The sequence below is a fragment of the Ambystoma mexicanum genome, chromosome 2p, assembly GCF_040938575.1.
Source record: "Ambystoma mexicanum isolate Mex_15411 chromosome 2p, UKY_AmexF1_1, whole genome shotgun sequence".
NCBI lineage: Eukaryota > Metazoa > Chordata > Amphibia > Caudata > Ambystomatidae > Ambystoma > Ambystoma mexicanum.
This window is the reverse complement of record NC_090923.1, coordinates 10305445-10320242: the sequence shown is the minus strand read 5'-3', so window position 1 is coordinate 10320242 and position 14798 is coordinate 10305445. Positions and strand designations below refer to the sequence as shown.

Below are 14798 nucleotides of genomic sequence, written 5' to 3'. Positions count from 1 at the left end.
CTCCCCACCCCCATCCCATACACAGCAGAAAGGCTTAATGGAAGGTTAGGCAGCCCCCTCCCCACCCACCAGCATCACCCTCCCTCCATCCCATACACAGGAGAAAGGCTTAATGGAAGGTTAGGCAGTCCCCTCCCCCTCCTCATCCCACCAGCATCACCCACCCCCATCCCATACACAGGAGAAAGGCTTAATGGAAGGTTAGGCAGCCCCTCCCTGCCCTCCATCCCATACACAGGAGAAAGGCTTAATGGAAGGTTAGGTAGCCCCCTGCCTCACCCCCTCCATCCCATACACAGGAGAAAGGCTTAATGGAAGGTTAGGCAGCCCCCCCCCCACCAGCATCACCTGCCCTCCATCCCATGCACATGAGAAAGGCTCAATGGAAGATTGGGCAGCCCCCCCCCCCCCACCAGCATCACCTGCCCTCCATCCCATGCACAGGAGAAAGGCTTAATGGAAGGTTAGGCAACCCCCTCCCCGACCCACCAGCATCACCCACCCCATCCCATGCACAGGAAAAAGGCTTAATGGAAGGTTAGGCAGCCCCCTCCCCGCCCCACCAGCATCACCCGCCCCATCCCATACACAAGAGAAAGGCTTAATGGGAGGTTATGCCACACTGGTGGGGTTTTACTTTGTACCAACTATGAAAACGTTTCCATGCGCCTGGTTAAGTATTACAATTCAAAAAGATGTTGCAGTTGATGTGGGGCAACAAAGGGGCATTTGACCACTACCCCTTGAGGAAAACGTTGAAGAAAAAATGCTCCACACTCGAAGAACTGCGCCACAGCATATATTTGTGGAAAATGAAATTTATTGATTATAATGCCCTTTTGGATAACACGTGTTTCGACACACCAGTGTCTTTTTCAAATCAGGGCTGGTGATAAAAACTAGTGAATGTGTAGCCGAATTCATAGTGAAAAACATATATCAGAGATCATAATGCATAATCAAACACATGTAGAAGTAAACCATGAAAACAAAAGATTAAATTAAATTACATTCAAAATAGTCACAGAGAGAAAGGGAGGGGTGAAGGGGCAGGAGTGTTCAAGGTAAGAAAACAGAAAGCAAAAAGGTAAAAAACAACAAAATATTAGTACATACTCATAAGTCATTATCTAGTAGTATTTAGACAAAAACATCAATCTTACTTAAGATAATAGATATAGAGGTTTGCCCATGGAGGCCTTACCTATATTCCAAATCAAAAGTCTTCTATTCAGTAGAACAGAAAGTCATGGGTTAAATCCCCGTTTTGATTCATGCCAAAATATCACATTTTAGACAATAAATATGTTTGACTCGTCATTTAAAACATCCAATATTGTCAAAGTCTCCTATATTACATATTATTGAAACTATGGGCCTCATTACGACTCAGGCGGTAAGGGGTTTACGGCGGCGTATACAGCGCCGACCCTTACCGCCTGATTCCGAGGTCCCTTAGCGCCATGGAGGTTTTAACACCTTTTTTTAGCAGGTGTTAAAATCCATGGCGCTAAGGGACCTTGATGTTAATTACGCCACCATAATTTACGGTGGCGTAATTAACGCCTTCCCCACTCCCATTATGCCCTATGGGGCAAAAATGGGAATGGGGAAGGGTAAATGGGGATTGGGGACTTACCGCCCCGCCAACCTCGGAATGGGGCGGTAAATCCGCCAACCACCATGGCGTAAACATAGTTTACGCCATGGTGGTAAAGGTACGGCCCAGGTCGTAATGAGGCCCTATATGTCTAAGTGGAAAAACCTACAATAGTGAATTACCCGAAATTAAAATAACCTCAATTATACAAATGAGTAATTATTTGTAAGAAAGTGTTCATGTAAATACTGGATGAAATCCTAGCATGATGGAATACTAAATATGATAAACAGCGTTTGACTGGAGCGCGGCAAAACAATTCAAATAATGTACTCATAGACCAAATATTGCTAAGTCCAAAGACGCTGCGGCTACATGTATAAAGTATGCGCTTACTCTGGTCCAAGCACGGCCAGCCCATTACTCGAGTTGCAGCCGTGCGACAGAACGCGCCAACAAAAAAGCGCTGAAAGCACAAAAGAAATGTGCTGCAGCTTACCTCCGGCTTGTACTCAATCTCCTTTCGTCTGGGTCGGTCGGCAAAGCGGTTTCTCCCAGGTTTACAAGGGTTGTCTAGGCAACCCTAGTCCTACTACTATTTCCATCAGGTAATATTCGGAGAGTCAGGCAAAATAAATGAGCGCCATATTAGGAGTTCAAATTATAGAAAAGGGAATACGAATCGTCGAAATAGACAAAGGGTCCCCATGGGGCTGTAGTTTTAGCATGCTAGGACGGCAGTGCTAAAAATGAAGAAGTTTTATAAAAAAGTTAAACCTAAAATCTACAGGTGATCAATTAAGTCAAGTGAAATACTATGGACGGTTGTTATCGTGCAGAGTGGTCGGAAAGGCAAAAAAGAATAGGCAAATAAATATCTCAGTATATTGCCAGATAGCAGAAAAAAGCTGCAGTAGTAGATGAAGTGACACAGTGACAAAGGTGATGGGGGCACGGCTGAACAAAATACCATTCACGCTAAGCATGTGTTTACATCCCTGAGATTACATGAAAAAAATGGCATATAAACAAATTAACTGTAAAGCCAAAAAGTTCCAAATACTTCAGTATTGTAAATGCTAGTTGAGAACAAAGAGTAACATATAGGGCCTCATTACACGGTAGGCGGTGAGCCATGGCGCCTCGGCGGAAAGGGGATTTACCGCCCCATCCCAAGGTTGGAGGGGCGGTAAATCCCCCTTCCGCCATTGCCCTTCCCCATTCCCATTTCTGCCCCATAGGGCTCTATGGGAATGGGGAAGGCGCTAATTACGTCACCGTAAATTACAGTGCCGTAATTAGCTCCTAGGTCCCTTAGCGGGTTGGTTTTTAACGCCTGCAAAAAGCAGGCGTTAAAGCTCCAACCCGCTAAGGGACCTCGTAGTAAGGCGGCAGGGATTTACCGGTACCGGTAAATCCCTACCGCCTACCGTGTAATGAGGCCCTCAGTATTGTAATACAGATAAAATATCAGCAGGAACAAATGAATACATTTTAGAAACATTATGTGTTATTTCCCCCTTAGAGGAAGTACGCCATTTCATGGTCTTGGTTCAGGCCAAATTCTGTTGCTCTAAATTTACAAATTGTGTGAGCTTCCATCTGGTGAAGGAGGATCTCTCTGTTACCGCCCCTCTCACCTAGAGAGGCTTGCCTCAATCCGATGAACCTCACATTCATTTTGTCATCCAATTGATGATTGGTTTGCCAATGTTGTGCAAGTGGTAGTGTGGAATCAGATTTACTCATAGTATGAATATGCTTGCGTATTCTACACCTGAGTTCTCTCATGGTGCTCCCAATGTATACGCGTGCACATGTGCATATTATGGCATATACTATGTATTTGCTACGACACTTGATGGTATCTTTGATCCTGAGAGTAGTTCCTCTTGAATCTGAAAAAATCTCTGTGTTATGATGTGCTAATTTGCACATACTACACAATCCACATTTCCTGAATCCTGTCGGTTTTCTTCGACAACCATAGTTCTTGTCTTGGTGTTGGTAAATCAGGGAGTAGGGATGGGCTGAGTATATTTTTCAAAGATTTTGATTTTTTGAAAATTAGTTTAGGTTTTTCGTCGATATGATCTCTGAGATGATCATCCAGTTTGAGCAAATGCCAGCTCTTGTTTAGTATTGTTCTGATTTCAAAGTTGTCATGTGAAAAAGTTGTAATAAAGCTGACTTTGTTGAATTCCTCTGATCATTTAGGAATCTTTTGTGTTAGGATTACATCCCTATTCATGGTCTCAACTTTTGCATATGCCGTGTCTATATGTTCCTTTTTGTAACCTTTCTGATGAAATCTGTGTTTCAATAAATCACATTCCTCATTAAAGTCATTAGTATTACCACAGTTTCTACAGGCTCTCACAAATTCACCCTTCGGTATGTTTTTTATAACTGTTCGTTGGTGACAACTAGTTGCAAAAAGGGTTGAATTTGCCTCAGTTGGTTTTCGGAAAGTCTTTGGCCCTCATTACGACCCAGGCGGTAAGTTACCGCCTGGGCCGTGACTTTACCACCATGGCGTAAACTACGTTTACGCCATGGTGGTTGGCGGACTTACCGCCCCATTCCGACCTTGGCGGGGCGGTAAGTCCCCAATCCCCATTTACCCTTCCCCATTCCCATTTTTGCCCCATAGGGCATAATGGGAGTGGGGAAGGCGTAATTAACTCCATGGTCCCTTAGCGCCATGGATTTTAACACCTGCTAAAAGCAGGTGTTAAGTCCGCCATGGCGCTAAGGGACGTCGTACTCAGGCGGTAAGGGTCGGCGCTGTTTACGGCGCCGTAAACCCCTTACCGCCTGAGTTGTAATGAGGGCCTTTGTCAGTAATTTGCCGTTCATCACATAAATGGTGAGATCTAGGAAAACCAAGGTGGAGTCACTGGATGGTCCTGAAAGAAAAATCCCCTCTGTATTGTTGTTAAGACGATCTCTAAATTCCAGTAGTTCTTGGTCATTACCTTTCCAGATAAGTAAAATATTGTCGATAAATCTCCTCCACATCACGATTTTGTCATGGGCATTTGGATCTGTGTAGACATATTTGTCCTCAAACTTGCTCATAAAAAGGTTTGCAAGGGCCGGTGTGTATTTGACACCCATGGCCACTCCCTGTTTCTGCTTGTAATATTTCTTGTCAAATATGAAAATATTGTTCTCCAAAGTTAAATATCAGCATTTCTTTCAGCATGGTCATGTAATGGTAATGTGAAGCAGATTCCCCATGAAAAATGTAGTCTATAGTTTTGATAGCTGTCTCGTGTTTAATCGAGGTATATAGAGCTCGGACATCCCAAGTGACAAGTTTGTAAGACTCATCCCATTTGATAAGCTGTAATTTCTTGATGACATCAGTAGAATCTTTACAAAAAGCTCTGATTTTAGGTACATGTGGGCTTAAGCTATTGTCAATAAACTCACTAATCTTCTCTGTGACCCAACCAATACCGCTGACGATTGGTCTTCCCTCCGGTATTTTATTGAATGTTTTATGTACTTTGGGTAAAAAGTATATGGTCGGGACCACAGGATGTGAGACAGTTAGATAAGTTCTTTCACTGTCAGTGATGAGGCCTTTCCTTTCCCAATTTTGAATTTGCTCAGCTATTTGGTTTTTAATTTCCATAGTGGGGTTTGTTCGAAGTTCTTCATAACAAAGGGGGGTTGTTAGATGATTCACAGCCATTTGTATATAGTCAGCACTGTCCATTAAGATTATTTTTCCCTCTTTATCAGCTTCCTTAATAACTATGGATTGGTCCATTTGCAAATTTTTCAAGGCTTTGGATTCTTCTTGGTGTAACGCTCACCTGATTCCCGTAGAGGCGCCGGTCTTGACTGGGCGTATACCGTATCTTCAAAGGTGATGTGTAACACCCGGCTGGCTCTTTGGGCTGGACCTCTGTGCACTGTATGTCTGGCTCGAAGGGTAAGATGTCTGCAGATAGAAAATGTGGGATTAATGAACTGGGTTATTGAATGTCTCTCTCTTCTTCCCTTTCTCTTCTCCTGTAGAACCCCAAAGGTTAACGCTCTCACCTTAGGTAAGTGAACGCCGTGCTCTCCATCTGCCTCGAGGCAGGGTGCTGTAACCAGTTTCTTCACTGGATAAGGGGAGCAGGCCTCTTGACTTCAGAGGACTGCTGTCCGTCGTTTACTGCACGAACGGTAAGTTTCGAGTAATTCTAATGTCTTTAAAGTCTTTAGTAATGATGTCTCTTGTTTTGCAGGGTTCCGGCGATGGCGGATGGCGGGCTGAAGTGAGTTGAAGATGGAGCCCGTGTGATGAATAGAAGCGCCTGGAAGCACGTAAGTAAGCGCTTGTTGCCTGCTTCACGATGCGCTCTAACTGTCTTTTTATTTTGCAGGTACAAGTTCGGGGTGGCTGCTGGGTGCCGGAATACCCACTGGGTTAGATGTGGAAAGGAGTAATGGCACATGAGTATTAAAGTTCCCCAATGTCTTTAAACACACCTTGTTTTGTCTTTCAGATGCGGGATGCAGCGCCGAAGGCCTCCGGAGCGTGCGAAGAGTTGGTAAGCTTTTGTCTTTCAGATGCCGGAATGCAGTGTGAAGACCTCCGGAGCGCACAAAGAGTAGGTAAGCCTTTGTCTTTCAGATGCCGGAATGCAGCGCGAGGCCTTGGTGACAGCCGATGGACCAGGTAAGTGAAGAGCTGTCACTGAAGACCGTAATGCTAACCTGTTCTTTCTTGTCTTTATAGGTGTTGCTGAAGACTGGATTCAGGATGGTAAGCCTTTTTCCTTAGGCCCAGGATCAGATGCAGAAGACACGATGAGCGTTCTGCTGCTGAGGATGCAGAATAACGCAAAGCAAGATTCATCCATCGGGTGTGGTTTAAATAGCCTCCTGTAGTGCTTAGGTGTCTCCTTCCACAGCCACGCCTAGGTAAGAAAAGAGTTCCTGCTTTCCAGAAGAGTTCCAGTGTTCTGAATCTAGTGAGTGGCTCCTGCCCCACCCAACAGGAAAAGTAGTTCCAAACAGAAGAGGATCAGAGACTCAACTGACAGGCAAGTAAGCAGCATGGTCTGGTGCAGGTAAGTCCACCCAAGCATTATGAGCCCGGCGCTTCCAGCGCTGGGACTGGGCATATTTATGAGCCTGGTGCCACTGGCGCCAGGACTGGGTCCAAAAGGTCCCAATTGGGACTGGTTGGCATTCGGAACCTGGGTTATGGATCTGCTTCCAAGGGAGTTGGGAAAACCCTGACCTTTTGGAAGCAGAGATCATGACACTTGGGTCAGGTTGTTCTTGAATCTCATGTTTGACTTGTTCTTTCGCTCAAAGAGATTATTAATCTCCATTTGAACTACTTGATGGAAGGAGTCGATCATGTTATCTTGACCAAATTGCGGAGTAAATTTGGATCGAACCTTCATTTCCTGGGTAGTGAAGCTAATGGGTTTGATTTTCTGATCATGCAGTGTTTCATGTAGTTCCAAATCATCTACTTGAAGGGTTCGCAATAGATGGATATTCTCTATATCTTGTATGGAGAATGGAGTTGGCAACAGGTTTTCTTTTCTAGGTCGATAATGTTGAACTTGGGTAGCAAAACAATTTCTTTAGTTTTAATTTCCTTGTAAATTTGAACAGGTCAATCTGTATTTGAATTTGATCATATCTGTACGTAGGGGCAAAGGAAAGGCCTTTATTAAGTAGTTTGATTTCATCTGCTGTTAGTTCTTTCGATGAGATGTTCATTACAAGGTCGTCACTGGGTTCGTGCCTGTAGCTAGCCGAGCTCTGGCTCTTGTCCAACGTCTGTGATCCTCTAAAGCATCTGGGTTTCCGCTGTCTTGAACCCCCCTCCCCTCCTTTCTCTCCTCCAGTTGGTATTGGTTTGGGGTTTGATGGTGAAATTGTCTGAAAACGGACTTGTTTGGTATTGGCAAATCTATTTCCTTTTTTGTAACGTCTTATCTGGTTCAAAAAACCAGAGCCTTCAGTATTCCGATCTCCTTCCCTTGATTCCTCTTTATCAGTCTCGGAATCCACATCAGAGCTACCATGTGAGGTATTCGGTGTACTTTCCTTAGAAGATGGTTTAGACACTTTATTATATTTTTTTTGGAAGGTATAAACCTTATCTTCGGGTTAATCTCGTTCATCTCGATAGAATTTGTGTACTTTCCGTATCTTAATCTCATCTTGGTATTCCATGAGTATTTTGTGCATTGTGTTGAAATGTTTCTCCTTAGTTGTCTCTAATGCTTGTGTTTCATCAATTTCTTTTGTAATGATATCTATTTGTTCCTTAGCTCGTTTCTGTTCCCTTGTGGCATGTTCAATAAGGATTTCAAGCATTGTGGTAGAGCTAGTGTTCAGATTCTTTTCCCAGTCTTCCGCTCAGCCTTTGTCCTCATCTTTTGAGAAATCAGGGAAGATCCGTATCCTTAGGCCTCGAGGTATGAATCCATTGTCTAAATAGTTCTTCAGGGAGATGATTTCCCAGAATTTATCAATTTCTTTTTTTGAGATTCTTTCTAATTTAATAAATTTATATCTCAGATCTTCTCTTCTAGGTACTGAGGATTGAAATACGTGTGTGGTGTCTCCTCTTTTGGAGAACAGATTTGTGGCATCATTTTCCCCGATTCAACATATATTGAGCCATACCAGAATTTAGGCAGCACAGAGAGTTGGTTACTTCAGAAACAGATTATGCCGCACTGGTGGGGTTTTACTTTGTACCAACTACGAAAACGTTTCCATGCGCCTGGTTAAGTATTACAATTCAAAAAGATGTTGCAGTTGATGTGGGGCAACAAAGGGGCATTTGACCCCTACCCCTTGAGGAAAGAGTTGAAGAAAAAATGCTCCACACTCGATGAACTGTGCCACAGCGTATATTTGTGGAAACAGAAAGGCTTACTGGAAGGTTAGGCAGCCCCCTCCCCACCCCGCCCCACCCCACCAGCATCACCCTCCCTCCATCCCATACACAGGAGAAAGGCTTAATGGAAGGTTAGGCAGCCCCCTCCCCACCCCACCAGCATCACCCTCCCTCCATCCCATACACAGGAGAAAGGCTTAATGGAAGGTTAAGTAGTCCCCTCCCCACCCCCACCAGCATCACCGGCCCCCCCATCCCATGCACAGGAAAGGCTTAATGGAAGGATGGACACCCCCTCCCCGCCCCCACCAGCATCACCCGCCCCCCATCCCATGCACAGGAGAAAGGCTTAATGGAAGGTTAAGTAGTCCCCTCCCCACCCCCACCAGCATCACCGGCCCCCCATCCCATGCACAGGAAAGGCTTAATGGAAGGATGGACACCCCCTCCCCGCCCCCACCAGCATCACCCGCCCCCCATCCCATGCACAGGAGAGAGGCTTAATGGAAGGTTAGGCAGCCCCCCCCCCCAGCATCCCATACACAGGAGAAAGGCTTAATGGAAGGTTAGGCAGCCCCCTCCCCGCCCCCATCCCATACACAGCAGAAAGGCTTAATGGAAGGTTAGGCAGCCCCCTCCCCATCCCACTAGCATCACCCACCCCCATCCCATGCACAGGAGAAAGGCTTAATGGAAGGGTAGGCAGCCCCCTCCCTGCCCCCACCAGCATCACCCGCCCCCATCCCTTACACAGGAGAAAGGCTTAATGGAAGGTTAGGCAGCCCCCTCCCCGCCCCCATCCCATACACAGCAGAAAGGCTTAATGGAAGGTTAGGCAGCCCCTCCCCGCCCCCACCAGCATCACTCACCCTCCATCCCATACACAGGAGAAAGGCTTAATGGAAGGTTAGGCAGCCCCCCCCCACCAGCATCGCCCCCCCAGCATCACCTGCCCCCCCATCCAATGCACAGGAGAAAGGCTTAATGGAAGGTTAGGCAGCCCCCTCCCCCCCCACCAGCATCACCCGCCTCCATCCCATACACAGGAGAAAGGCTTAATGGGAGGTTAGGCAGCCTCCTCCCCCCCCCACCATCACACCCGCCCTCCATCCGATACACAGGAGAAAGGCTTAATGGAAGGTTAGGCAGCCCCCTCCCTGCTCCCACCATCATTACCCACCCCCTCATCCCATACAGAGGAGAAAGGCTTAATGGAAGGTTAGGCAGCCCCCTCCCCCCCCCACCAGCATCACCCGCCTCCATCCCATACACAGGAGAAAGGATTAATGGAAGGTTAGGCAGCCCCCTCCCTGCTCCCACCATCATTACCCACCCCCTCATCCCATACAGAGGAGAAAGGCTTAATGGAAGGCTAGGCAGCCCCCTCCCCCCCACCAGCATCACCCGCCTCCATCCCATACACAGGAGAAAGGCTTAATGGGAGGTTAGGCAGCCCCCTCCCCCCCCACCATCACACCCGCCCTCCATCCCATACACAGGAGAAAGGCTTAATGGGAGGTTAGGCAGCCCCCTCCCCGCCCCCATCAGCATCACCCGCCCCCCATCCCATACACAGGAGAAAGGCTTAATGGAAGGTTAGGCAGCCCCCCTCCTGCCCCCACCATCATTACCCACCCCCTCATCCCATACACAGGAGAAAGGCTTAATGGCAGGTTAGGCAGCCCCCCCCCACCAGCATCGCCCCCCCAGCATCACCTGCCCCCCCATCCCATGCACAGGAAAGGCTTAATGGAAGGATGGACACCCCCTCCCCGCCCCCACCAGCATCACCCGCCCCCCATCCCATGCACAGGAGAGAGGCTTAATGGAAGGTTAGGCAGCCCCCCCCAGCATCCCATACACAGGAGAAAGGCTTAATGGAAGGTTAGGCAGCCCCCTCCCCGCCCCCATCCCATACACAGCAGAAAGGCTTAATGGAAGGTTAGGCAGCCCCCTCCCCATCCCACTAGCATCACCCACCCCCATCCCATGCACAGGAGAAAGGCTTAATGGAAGGGTAGGTAGCCCCCTCCCTGCCCCCACCAGCATCACCCGCCCCCATCCCTTACACAGGAGAAAGGCTTAATGGAAGGTTAGGCAGCCCCCTCCCCGCCCCCATCCCATACACAGCAGAAAGGCTTAATGGAAGGTTAGGCAGCCCCTCCCCGCCCCCACCAGCATCACTCACCCTCCATCCCATACACAGGAGAAAGGCTTAATGGAAGGTTAGGCAGCCCCCCCCCACCAGCATCGCCCCCCCAGCATCACCTGCCCCCCCATCCAATGCACAGGAGAAAGGCTTAATGGGAGGTTAGGCAGCCCCCTCCCCGCCCCACCAGCATCACCCGCCCTCCATCCCATGCACAGGAGAAAGGCTTAATGGATGGTTAGGCAGCCCCCTCCCCGCCCCACCAGCATCGCCCCCCCCTCCATCCCATGCACAGGAGAAAGGCTTAATGGAAGGTTAGGCAGCCCCCTCCCCGCCCCACCAGCATCACCCGCCCTCCATCCCATGCACAGGAGAAAGGCTTAATGGAAGGTTAGGCAGCCCCCTCCCCGCCCCACCAGCATCGCCCCCCCCTCCATCCCATGCACAGGAGAAAGGCTTAATGGAAGGTTAGGTAGCCCCCTCCCCGCCCCACCAGCATCACCCGCCTCCATCCCATACACAGGAGAAAGGCTTAATGGAAGGTCAGTGAAGGAAAAGCAGAGACAAGTCACCATTTCCCCTCAGAAGACTCTTCTCACTGCAAGAGAGTGGAGCAGCTGCAGATCACTCACCTGCAGGAAATTATGCCATTATTACTGCTTCATCCTTTGGGGGGCGTCTTCCATTCCAAAATATAGGACTTGAGATGTAAAGGATCAGGAGACAGGGAGGGGGTCCCGGGAACACGACCCCCACCTCTCAGAGGTGATAGACACGCCCAGTGCTGAGACACTGATACTCTGAGCATGCGCAGAAACGTTGTCCGGAACAGAGCATGCGCTCACAGAGGGTTAATGCGGAAGCATGCGCAGACACGGGACACGGGAAGTATCTTGCAGGAAGGGGAAGCGGGGAGGAGCATGCGCAGAAATTGGATTCTAAAATGAGCATGTCATTTGTAATCCTTTGGTACAATCTAAGGAGCATGCGCATTGAGGATCTACCCTTTCCAGACCATCAGATAGACTTACAGCACAAAGAGCAACACTTCCACATGACCGAGGATGCCTGCTCTGATAGACACGCTCAGGGCTGAGACACTGATGCTCTGAGCATGCGCAGTGATGGCATTATAAGAGAACATGCGCAGTGTGGATCTCCGGCAAGAATTGATAAGGAAGGAGAATGCGCAGGAAGTGGATAGTACATTGAGCATGCGCAGAAAGTGGACCCTGCCGCGCACTTCGGTGACCTCAAGAACGGATGGCTTGCCGCCCCAGATTGTAGCGCCATCTACCAGAGGATGCAGGAAGCGCCTTCTATGCTGAGAGAAAGATCCCCTGAGCATGCGCACTAATGGGATAATAAAAGAACATGGGTAGTGAAGCTCTACTTCCGAAATTCACCCGGAAATCTCCGAAGAAAAAGTAGAGACACTAATTCAATACTAGAATGCTTGTGTTACTTACCGGTTATCTGCATTACTCTTTGTCCTACTCTTCCTCGTACCAGTACTTGCATTTGCGTGCATGTTGCCATCCCAGGAACTCTTTTTTTTAAAGCATTTCCCCCTCGCTCTTACCCTACCAGGAGGTATGACCTTCCACGTTATCCACAACTCCTAAGTAGATCCAAACAAAGACGTCCGTACTGTAAGAGTATTTTGTATATGTATTTTTGTATTTTATTTATTTATATGTTAATGTTTAAGGACATTTGTACCACGCACTATCACCACCAAAGTGGTCCCCTGGCGCTCTGGCGGCATTGAAAAAGGGGACGAGAGGGGGTGGGTTAGTGGGAATAAGCTGGAAAAGTGCAAGAGAGCACTGATGTGCTGTTGGCAGCCTCAGCCCGGTGGGACTGTTGGCTGTGCTTGGGGGTGTTTTATAGTCCGTAGTCGTCACGTGCTGTTGTGCAAGTCTATGGTCCTCATTACACAGATGGCAGTAAGGATTTACCGTTACCGGTAAATCCTTACCGCCTTACTACGAGGTCCCTTTGCGGGTTGAGGGATTTAACGCCTGCTTTTTTTTCAGAATTCCATACTAGTATGGCACCTGACCCAAGGGCATCTGGGCGCATCACTTAGAATACAAATGTAGTACAGATTTACAGATAATATACTGAAGAGGGAGTCATTTACAAGTAAGATGCAATTTCACATTATATGGATATAAAAATTACATATGTACAACAGGAGTGTAGAGATATCGCGAGAGTATCCTACTCTCGCAAGATCTCGCGTTGGTGGCTAGGACCGCCCCCGCGCGCTTCGCGTGCTTTACGGGAGCACCAGAGGATGCGGCAAGATTGATTTCTGTCTCTCAGCCCAGGAACTGTTATTAGGCAATCCTGCCTAGCCCTCAGGCCTTGCACTACTTACATGTTGATGGCAGTTTGTTATTTGTTAAATAAAAGCCATCCAGCCTGCCATCACGCCTCCTGTCATCTGTGCAAGAATATACAACAAGGAGGTAATCAATAGGCCTAGAAATAAGGGTGGTTAGCGAACAGTCTGACTCAAGGGGTGGGTGGTCTTGGGCAGACAGCCAGGCCTTGGCCTACCTTTTGAACGCTAGGAAGGAGGGTTCCACTCTGAGAGGGTTAGGTAGTGAGTTCCAAAGTTTCGCCACCAGGACTGGGAAACTGATCCCCTCTGATCTCTGAAGGTTGAAGTGGGGTATAGAGAGGCAGTTAGACTGGGCACTTCTGAGAGGTCTGCATACATGCCAACATTCTGTGACCACAAATATTGAAAAAATCGGTATTTGTTGCCACTAAATTGGTAGGCGGCAGGACTGCTTAAAAAGCAGTATCCTACCACCTAAATCAGTAGGGTTGGCAAGTATGTAGCACGTGCCGGAGAGAGGGGTGCAGCATTGTGCAGCTACGCTGAAGAAATAGCATATTGCACTTGCAGTTGGGTGGAAGTGGAGAGACTCATGCAGGGCGGGGCTGAAACGTGGGGTTCCCTCCCAGCTCACACCTGCCAGAACTCATTAGGAGGAGTGGCTCACCATTGCTTCAGCGGCTCGTCCCAGAATGTAGACGACTGGCACCGGGGAGCTGAGGTACGGTGAACCATGTGGCTGTTGATATCCAGAAGTGCTGGAGCGGATCTCACGGGCGCCTCTGACAGTCTTGGGAGGTTGCACTGGCGCACTGGTCTGCCAACTGCTGCCAGTAAGAACACACCATTATAAAAGCAGCAGCTTGGACACATGGACAAATACCCACTGAAGAACGTTCCTTGGATTCTGTGTACTTATGCACCCTACAACCATGGCTGAACAGGCTGCTAAATCCAGGCCAAAGAAAGAAAAAAATAAATTTAAAAAAATATATATTTTTTTAAATCAGTCACTAAATCGTTAGGCGGGAGGACTGTATAAAAAGCGGTATCCTACAACCTAAATCGGTAGGGTTGGCAACAGAGGCATTGCTAGGGGGGGCTCAGGGGGCTATAGCCCCGGGGTCTTTTGGTTGTAGCCCCGGATAGAAGCTAAGGGGTTACAACCAAAAAGGCTAGCCTGCCCCAAGTCCAGACAGTCCCAAAATTAGCATAGCCCCGGATATTTTCCAGACCTAGCAACACCCCTGGTTGGCAAGTATGGGTCTGTTAGAGGTGTGGATAGTAAATCTATTGGCCAGGTAGGTGGGTGCTTGGTCAGAGAGGCATTTATGAGTTAGTGCCAGAATTCTTAGAGATACTCTTTGTGTTACTGATAGCCAGCGGAGACTCTGGCCCTCAGTATGAGCGTGGCGGAAAGGCAACAACGGCACTGGTAGTGCTACCGGTGCCATTATTACCTCTACACCACACTACGAGTTCTGCTTGCGGGTGCCGGACTGCACGCCTGGTCTGAGCAGGAAGTAAACAGGTAGTCAGCCATGGGCATGCCTAAAATGACAACACTAATTTATATATTTTATTTTCAAGTTTGTCATCAGTTGTGTTGGGGCCGCAAGTGAGCTGGACTGTGTCCATGACCGGGCCAGGCACATTGTACTCATCTTAAATCCAGGAAGCATGCCTCTCAACTCACATGCTTTAGGAGGTGTCACCCGCTTTGGGATGAATTCAATCACCCGTCAAGACTCTCACCCGACCATTCATTTCAATGGGCTCTTACCCGCCCAAGACAAAATTCTTCTCCTGAAAGGTGGAGCGG

At 48.1% G+C, this 14798-nt stretch overlaps 1 protein-coding gene across 1 annotated transcript in view; it reads right to left on the bottom strand.

Moving 5' to 3' along the window:
- Nucleotides 1-11427, bottom strand: part of LOC138566135 (zinc finger protein 268-like) — a 170215-nt gene extending 158788 nt beyond the window's left edge. The window contains exon 1 of the mRNA XM_069643140.1: nt 11256-11427. The gene's annotated coding sequence lies outside the window, so the exon portion shown is untranslated. The remainder of the gene's footprint in view (nt 1-11255) is intronic.
- Nucleotides 11428-14798: the final 3371 nt, after the last annotated feature.